The 9,332-nt window shown below is 47.0% G+C and overlaps 1 long non-coding RNA gene and 1 pseudogene across 7 annotated transcripts; one reads left to right on the top strand and one right to left on the bottom strand.

The window, feature by feature from the left end:
* Positions 1–398: 398 nt before the first annotated feature.
* Positions 399–5,910, bottom strand: LOC123157499 (uncharacterized). Of its 7 annotated transcripts, none has more exons than XR_006479013.1 (11): positions 5,359–5,910; positions 5,231–5,294; positions 4,306–4,509; positions 3,842–3,912; positions 3,647–3,762; positions 3,466–3,542; positions 2,525–2,736; positions 1,986–2,062; positions 1,733–1,830; positions 807–1,172; positions 399–709 (listed from the first exon to the last, which is right to left on the bottom strand). It is a non-coding gene; the product is annotated as an uncharacterized lncRNA (long non-coding RNA). The 7 variants fall into 7 exon arrangements; XR_006479011.1 differs by having other exon boundaries at positions 807–1,185; XR_006479014.1 differs by having other exon boundaries at positions 1,062–1,185; positions 5,359–5,909.
* Positions 5,911–6,356: 446 nt separating this feature from the next.
* Positions 6,357–7,059, top strand: LOC123155821 (probable glutathione S-transferase GSTU6; annotated as a pseudogene).
* Positions 7,060–9,332: the final 2,273 nt, after the last annotated feature.

The following is a 9,332-nucleotide window of genomic DNA, read 5'->3' on the forward strand; positions in this document are numbered from 1 at the left end:
GCGCGGCTTGCCACGCGTTGCCCGCCTAACAACAGACAACCAAATATGAATAATCATTTTTAAATATAATTGAATGGAATAGTACGCACAATGATTTTAGCACACTCGAGTTGTCTAATTACAAAATGGTAAACCTATAGAAGCATCACATACATTACATTAATCATACAGAAGGCAACTTGCCACATAATCCCTCTATGCTTTGTATGGCTAAATGATATCATTCCAGTCAGCTTGAGTAAAATGTTTCTTAAACGAACGATATGATGACATTGTACACACATATACTCCCTCTGTACCATAATAGTTGTCGCTGGAGTAGCTGAAGTTCAGCTACTCCAGCGACAACTATTACGGTACAGAGGGAGTATTACACAGGTCCAGGGGATGAAAAGGTATAAAGGCGACATGTAAAAGAAAATATATATGTCATTTTAGCAGGAAGTATATCCAGAATGTATGAGAACATGTGTTGAAAAGAATTGCTATCATAGCCTAACATTTTTTTAGTTGCACACATCACATGTCGATGTTACAAATAGATCAGGTGCCCACATGCCTTTGATTTTCCCCTAACAGACTGACTTAGAGCATGGATAGTTGGTGCGGGTCTGTATGTGGTTGCCAATGGAGTAACTTGCAATTCCACACCCAGTCTAACAAAATGATAATGTCCACCTCATGACTTCGGTTCCATGTCTCCACAAAGCTGGCAGAATTGAGAATCACAAATCATGAGAAAGGGAATACACGCAAGATGTCACGAACATAAATTGGTCAAAAGTTCAGGGATCAATGAACGGTACCTACAAACCCAAGCATGATAGACAGGAAGTACATCATGGCGCACGGTACCAAATGACCAGAAAGCAAAAACCAAATCAGAAAAATACAAACCTAGATTCCTAAATAAATAGAGGATGCAATTTCTTATAATTCTAAATTGTAGTATGGAGATCGCTGTATGGCCCATGCACCAAGGTTCTAAGAAAAGTTGGCATAACAATCAAGCATTGCAAATACTTGGTATTTTCTAACAGGAAAGGAGAGGGGTCTCTCACCTAGCGAAGCGATAGGGGGGGGAGGCAACAGGCAAGAACAATAACAATGAAAACTGGTGCACGTGTCGTCATAAAGATACTTGTATATGTGCGCCTAATCATATCCTGCATCTGTTTAAATTGTCTGGGAGACATATATTAGATGACATAAAAGTATATTGTGGGTAATTCAAGAAATCTATATATCCTAGAAAAATAAGTGATTTACAATTGATCAAAGGCATCCTCTTTATCATGTGGACACACAAGAAGAAAATTTCAGACCAAATGTGGCAGATCAGATTGTCTTTTCAGCTTGTGAAAAAGAGTCAGCTTTTTTTAGGGATAATAAGTCAAAAAGGTTATGTTGTGTTTGCAGGGAACATAACGTCCTAACGGTGGATACTCGAGTGGTATAAGCAGGTAGTATTTTTATCTCATTTAGTCGCATTAAAATGAACCTAGACTATATACTGCAGCTAATATATTTCATATTAGCGTAAAGGGAGAAGCCCAGTGAAATCAGCTAAGAATTCATCTAGGAATGATCCGTTCTGTTATTTTCAAGGGCACATATCAAATGATCCCAAGTAAGAATTTCAAAGTTGTGGAATCTCAAAAGATCCATCTAGGAACGCAAGTACGGCAACTAAATAGTGATTAAATTAATGTTTGAGCTTGGATAAGCTTACCTGGGTGGCCTCTTCTCCAAACGGTCCTCAACTTTGGGACATAGATGGCTTGCTTAATGAAATCCGGGCAGCATGAGCCTCTTCAAATGGAATGGTCCCTGTCATTGCCCTCAAAACATTAGACCATGCTTAGTTATAAATCACGTCACACATAGCTTAATTTTTTGGGTAGTTGTAAACATTGTACATCAAAAGTTAAATAAAAGCCCAAAAGAGAACTCCAATGACTACATTATAATGCATTGCCACTTACCCATGATCAACACAACAAGATCGAAGGACGTGTCGACGGGCGGCAAGAGGGGCCTGACAGGGAGGTCCGTGCAGGATCTGGAAGGAACACACACCAGTGATGCAAAGCTCAGAACCAACAGATTGAAAGAAAGCGGCTTAAATATTCATACACAGCAGGCTAATCAGGTTAATTTACCATACATACGAGCAACTACCACAGAATAGTTGGATCTACCCAAGCAGTTCTACATAAGCTTACAAGCTCGCAAAATGCCCACACATTATGGACCCCTACCTCAAACTGCAAATCCAGATCAGATCCACTAAGATGCAGCAGCAGAGGCTAACTTCCCAACAAATCATCAATCCCCGAACCCCTTTGCTTATCCCCAATCGAATGGATCATCGAGCAAACAGAGCGGGGGCGAACAGGATCAAATCGATGAAACGACCCAGCATCAGGTGCGGCTGATTCCGTCCCAGATCCGCCCGGATCGACGCGACAGGAAAAGAAATCAACGGTGAATCATCCTGCGGGGAGGCGGATCGAGTTCGTACCTGACGGAGAGAGGCGACTCGAATCACGTGGAAGACGAGAAGGATCCGTGGGGAAAAGTTATCCTCTGCTGCTCCTCTCGTCGTCGTGGCCCCGACCAGACCGTGCCTGCGATGGTGAGGAGCAACCTCGACGGGGAGGGCAGAGGCTCAAACGATAAGCTCCATCTCCGGTCGACTGGCAAGGCAACCCCAACGGCACGGCACCGTCTGAACTGCAAATCAAGCAGAGAAACAAGAAAGAGAGTAAGAAACGAGCAGAGCACAAGAGATCCGCGAGAGGTAGAGGAACCACCCAAATACTTGAACTTTCATAAAGTAATAAAAACAGAAGTTTCAGCGTATCAGCAACCCAAATACCCGAACCTTCATCCTTATTTAACCCTTCTTTTGTGCAGGTAATTTATTTTACACTCCAGTCGCAAGCTTATTCAAACTGCACCCGGCAAACTAATATATAAATGTAGACAACCATCAACAGGCCTTCTCCCATACCAAGTCCACACAATCAGTTCATAGCCTTTTTTAGAACACTTCATAGATATCTAATTGGAATTTTATTTGCCATCTATTTTTTGCAAGTAAAAAAACTGCTAGAAAATATAGAACAAATCCAGTGACTTAAATATACCCAATCGAGTAACAAAGCATGCAACTTACCAATAATGAATCATTTAAGCAATAGTTTTAGTGGACCATCCACCTTGAATAATTAACATCTACCATTCCATATGATACGTTGAATCCTACCCCAAGTGTTGTAGCGTATTTCTAGTTTAATTCAGTTATAGTTCTCAACCAAAATTATCTCCATAATCCTCAATCCAAATACTTCAAAGCCGTCGACAACAGTTTATGACAACAGTTTAAATTTGAACAACACTGGCAGTAATGGGATGTGTACATATACATAGTCATGGGGATGTGTATTTTGTAGTCCGTACCTACAATTGGGCTGACTTCCATCAAGAGAATAACAGGCTCCAGCCGGGCAGATGGATCTCGTCAGCAACCCAGGCAACTAAATCCAAGGCAACAAAGTAAGTGCAGCAAGCGATGTGATTTGTAGCAGCCTGTGGCTAAATTAGATTAGCAAGTCAGTGGGAGGGAGAGGGGAAGTGTTACCTGCAAGGAAGGGATCCATTGCCGTCAGGAAGGAAGCAGGGATCTTGTGCGGTGCGTCGTGGTCGGAATCGAGCTCGGGTCCTCGTCCTCCTCTGCGTCGTGGTCATCCTCACTTGCTGTTTGGAATCAAACAAACAGAACATCGATCACACACAGACCGACAGGGAGAATGGAAGGATGAGCGGCGGATCGAACCTTGGGAGTCTGACGCCGACAGCGAGCACCGCAACTGTTCGTGGAAGAAGGCGCCACTTATGATACGGTTCCTGAAATTTATGATACGATATAAAATCATTTTGAGTAGTACACAACCAAACCATAACTGGATCTAGCAGCAGCAGAAGTCACATTCCAATTTTGAAGTAAGCATGCAATTTTCAAGTTGAATGCAAACATACTGTATGAAGCAGAGAGAATAGATCTCAATGGATTAAATAAGCAATAGATACAAAATCTGTACTCTGAGGCTGAACTTATTTAGAAACTTAATAACTAAACTATATATGTGAGCTAGTAATCTCTCCCATATACTGAAAAGGAAAGACTGCTAGTAAAAAGAGCCAAAAGACAACCAATATGCCCAAGCTCCAGAGAAAGAAATAGCCCAAATACACTGCCAAAGCAAAGAAAAAATAATGACAGAAAAAAAGATGATCGACCTGAACAGGTGGTGAGGCAGGAAGAGGAGTGCTTCCAGGGCAGCATAGCAGCTTGCAGGGTCTCCGCCAAGCATTATGACATGCCCACCAACCAGTCCATCTTTGTAAATATTTGCAAATTCTGATGGAGACTTTTGTCACCCGTGTCGTGCCATCATTCGATGCATCCCGGAGAGTAGAGCCAACAATTTGCTTAACTTTGCCCTAGGAGTTTTCAAAAACAAACCTATCAGATAAACGATGGTGTTAATGCCAGATGCGCCTAAACTTGGTGATTGCAGGTGACAGCATACAGTACAGATAAATGTATCACTAAACGTGGTTTCCTTATTTTACAATAATAGTCAGTTTGCGAATGACACCGTAGTGAAACGATTAGCATCCACCAAGATAATGATTCAATAGAAAAATACCAGGTCATACATTAGAAGACCAGATATATACTACTTTAGTAATAAGGTAACCTATGCATCATACAAACACACCCTGTTGATACAGACTGCAAAAATGAGGGGGACCTTGTAGATTGATTTGCCTATGTTAAATTATCATTTATAGCCCTATGGGTTACTAAGAAAAATACAACCTATTGTTTATTTACATGTTTATTTGCATAGCCTAGAACAGTAGGTTAAAATACACTGCTATTTATATCCTATTTGAGTTAAAAATATCCTGCTAGTAAAAAGAGAACCTTGATCTAATTAAGTAACCTAGAACCGAAAGTTAAAATACCCTACAATTGTTGTGAAGAAAGAACTAAGATCTAATCAAATAATTTCTCCTTCCTATAGATAGGTATGGACCGTGGAGAACCTAGGCAACAATTAACTATCTGCATGTACACTGCAACCTAAAAACGGCATCCAGCAGGGCATTAGCCTAAAAAGTAACCAAGCTCATGATTTAGCACAAGGTGGTGCACCTCTATTAGTTGTTGACCTCGTCAACTAAGCCATGACCTCATCCAACTCCGCGACAGCGGCAACCTGCAAGCAAAGACGATGAGAGAGAGAGAGAGAGAGAGAGAGAGAGAGAGAGAGAGAGATTAACCTGGACATAGTGGAGATGGGCGCTCGAGCTGGAGGCAGCAGAGTTGTACACGGCTGTGTTGGCCATCAGATGCGTCGCACACGCAGGCTCGATGGGGAGCAGCGGCCCAAGCGCTTCTCAGGCCGATGGCGACGAACTGGATCTCGGCCGTCGCGGGACGGGGAGGGCGGGCGCCCACTCGGCGTCGCGCAGCACGGCGGCGTGGTCGGAGGAGAGGTGACCGTGGTGGGTGGGTGAGGAGCGGCTCGAGGGAGGGGCGGAGGAGGGAAGCGGCGTGTGAGAACCGGCGGCGAGCCGTGCTCCTCCTGCTGAGCAGCGAGAGGACGAGGAGGAGGGGAAGGCGCGACGGCGAGAGGGGGTGGGAGGACCTCGACGACGGTAGTGGCTCAGGTCAACGACGCCGCGTCGATCCCGCCGTGGATCTGGGCGCTGCATCGTGCGGCGGCGGCCGGCTGGGCGAGAAGACGACGGCGGCGGGGCTGGGAGGCGCGGGAGAGAGAGAGGCGAGGCGGGGGAGGCGCGAGTGCGGGAGGAGCGACGGCTAGGTCACACCCATGTCGCTACTGGGTATTTTTCCAGCCATGCGAAAAGACGGAAATACCCTGGTGGGGGTAAGGTATTTACAGTCCGATGCAATTGAAATTTTATCCAAAGGTTGAGAACGATCGGCCCAAGATCGCACGGCTCACACGAAATCAACCCGAGATCCGACGGCCTGTATCGCGAGAAGATTTCGATCCGACGGCCGAGAAGCTCAAATCGCTGAGGAGCCTCCTGCATCCACTCCTCTTTTATTTCTGGATTCCTATTTCCATTGCTCTAGCAGCCATGCATAGCTTATACTTCTCCTCTTTCAACAACTGCTCAGCTCAATTTGTGCTATATAAACAACAAGATGGAGGCTACGCTTTCAGATTGAATTAGGAAGAAAACATACACAAGACAGTAGTCTACCAGCGCCAAACTGCAGCAAGCGATTGAAGAGGAGGAAGAAAACGATGGCCGGCGAAGATCTGCAGCTACTGGGCGGGTTGGTGAGTCCATTCACACTCCGGGTACGCATGGCGCTGCACGTTAAGGGTGTGAGCTACGAGTACCTCGAGCAGGACCTATGGGACAAGAGCGAGCTCCTCCTCGCGTCTAACCCGGTGCACAAAAAGGTCCCGGTGGCCGGTGCTCATCCACGCCGGTAAGCCCATCTGCGAGTCGGTCGCCATCATGCAGTACGTCGAAGAGGTCTGGGCGAGCGCCCCCTCGCTCCTCCCCGCCGACCCCTACGACCGTGCCGTCACTCGCTTCTGGGCCGCCTATGTCGATGACAAGCTGTTCCCTGCCTGGCTAGCCATCCTGTGCGCCGCGACAGAGGAGGAGAGAGCGCAAAAGCTCGCCGCCATGCTCGCGGTGCTTGCGCCCATGGAGGAGGCCTTCTCTGCCTGCTCGGCCTTCTCATCCGGTGGCGACTCCATCGGGTACTTCGACCTCGCGCTCGGATGCCAGCTCTTCTGGCTCGACGCGCTGAGGGAGATGTTCGACGTGATGGTCATCGACGAGGGCAGGACCCCGCGCTTAGCCGCGTGGACCAAGAGGTTCCTGGAGACGGAGGCGGCCAAGATGGTGAAGCCGCCCATGAGCAGCATGCTGGAGTACGCCGGGCAGCTGCGGGCTCGCTGGGCTGCTGATGATACCGCGGCCGCCAAGTAGGTGGCTCGGTGGAGCTTCTTGAGATCGACCGACATGTGAAGTAATGGCTAATGGTTTTTGTTTAAGGTTGCAATCGCGTGTCGTCACTTTGTTTATTTGTTTTCCAACATCATCGTCTTTCGTCAGTCTTCTTTGTTGTGTGACCATTTCATCACGCCTGTCCAGTATTATGCAATAAATGGCCATTTGTTTTGGTAAAGCTGGAGTGAAAAAAACCATATACCGACAGTCGGTAGATGCGGTGGGCCAAGCGACTATTCCAACCAAAATATGTTTTTTCTTATGGAAAAGTTTACGATCGACACGCCGGCCGAATGTTCAGCCGGACGCGCGCTACGCCTAGGATCCATATGGATCGAACGCATCATATGACCCACACATCTTCTCTCCATTCATTTTCTTTCCTTTCTCTCCTTAGTTCTCCTCCAATCGATCCCCCATTTCTCTTCCCTCGCCATGAACGCCATACCACCATGGATGCGGCCTTCAAGCACCCCCCCCTTCCTCCCCACTCTACCTCCCTGCTGATGCGTGCCCTTGTCACCTCCCGCAAAAGCCTGCGTTCAGGCGACGACGAGCTACTCTGCGCCCTCCCTCCCCTGTGAGCTTGAGGTGACGACGCTCGCGTACCATGCGGATGTGACACCATTCTTTTTGCAAGACGTCGTGCTTCCTGCTATGGCTTTGTTTTTCATTTTTAGGTGGTTGCGGCGTTTTGATTTATCAGTTCCAGCTTTTTATTTCACCAGTTGTAGCAATTTCATCCACGAGCACCAATCTTTGATTCGTTGGTTGCCGGTAGTAGCTTTTCACGTCGTTGGTTCCAACTTTTCATTTCGTCGGTCACAACAATCCCCCTTTTTGACAGTAGCATCTTTTTGATTCACAGGTTGTAGCATTTTATTTTGTCGGCGGTAGCTTTTTGCTGGAGGAAGGGGATCGATGAAGATTTTTTTTGCTACAACCACCTACCACAGAAGCCTCAACCATGTGTGCCAGAGCTGCAAGTGTGTACACCAGAGCTACACCGGAGGCGCCTGTCGCCGGCGAGGCTGTAACCGGCATGGGCAGTGCTACAACTGGTGTCCAGCGAGCTGCTAGCGACACAACGGCAAGCTTCAAACCTGGTGGGTCACCATGCCGGCGATGGTGATCATGCCGGCGAGGGGGAGCTGCAACCAGGCGAGTTGCTGGAACCGTCTTTTATTTTGCTACGACCGGCCAAATTTTTTGCTACGTTCCGTTGACGAAGGTCCATGGTTTTGCTGGAACTGGCAAAAAAAATTGCTGGAACTGGCTAAAATTTTGCTTCAACGGACTTTTTTTTCTTAGTTGCTTAGATTGGTTCTTGTTGCTGGAACATAGGACATGTCATGACGGCGATGCCGAGCTGCTTAGCGGACATGGAGGACACGGGGGGCGGTGACCACGCCGGCGGTACGCAACACCGTCGAGGGACAGTGTTGTGGTTGGCGCCGCGGAGCTACCATGGATGCAACACGAAGGCAAGAGAAAACGCTGCTATGGTCAACATGCCTTTTTGTTGCGAGCGACGGTGGCGCGCATCGGTGGTGAGCATCTGCAGCGAGGTGAACGGGTGAGGTTAGCGAGCGCGGGTCGTCAGCGGACGAGGACGAGCGGGGTGCTGGCCTCTTTCCCCTTTCTTTTTTTCCTCCTTTGCTTTTTTTTGCTGTAGCATTTCTTTAAGGTTGACGAAGGAATCATACAGCTTACAAAAGCTAGATTGTGCGGCCCGTGCGGGACCGGCCGGAATTTTCGGCCGGCGCGCCGACGTCTATTAGTGGCCTTTTCCTGTAGATAACAAAATATAAATAAATACCCATGTTCTTTTAATTATGTTAGATTTTTTGAAAGTATGTTCACTTTAAAAATATAATAAATAAACATGTCCTTTTAATTTATGAAAAAAATGGAAAACCGGTCGAAAACTGGTAAGGCAAAAAATAATTGAGACACATCCCTCACCACTAGTAGAAAAACACCTATTAGACCCGGTTCGTAGGGGCCTTTAGTCCCGGTTCATGAACCGGGGCTAATGGGTCGTTACTAATACCTGCACCCATTAGTCTCGGTTCAAACACGACCCGGGACAGATATGCCTCCACGTGGCCGGTCCGCCGAGCCTAGTCAGGGGGGCCTTTGGTACCGGTTGGTGGCACCAACCGGGACCAAAAGTCCATTTTTTTAGAAAAGTGGTTGCTTTAGGGGTTTTGGGGGTTATTTTTAGGTTGTTATTATAGCTAGCTAATAGA

The sequence above is a fragment of the Triticum aestivum genome, chromosome 7B (assembly GCF_018294505.1).
Source record: "Triticum aestivum cultivar Chinese Spring chromosome 7B, IWGSC CS RefSeq v2.1, whole genome shotgun sequence".
Taxonomy (NCBI): Eukaryota; Viridiplantae; Streptophyta; class Magnoliopsida; order Poales; family Poaceae; genus Triticum; species Triticum aestivum.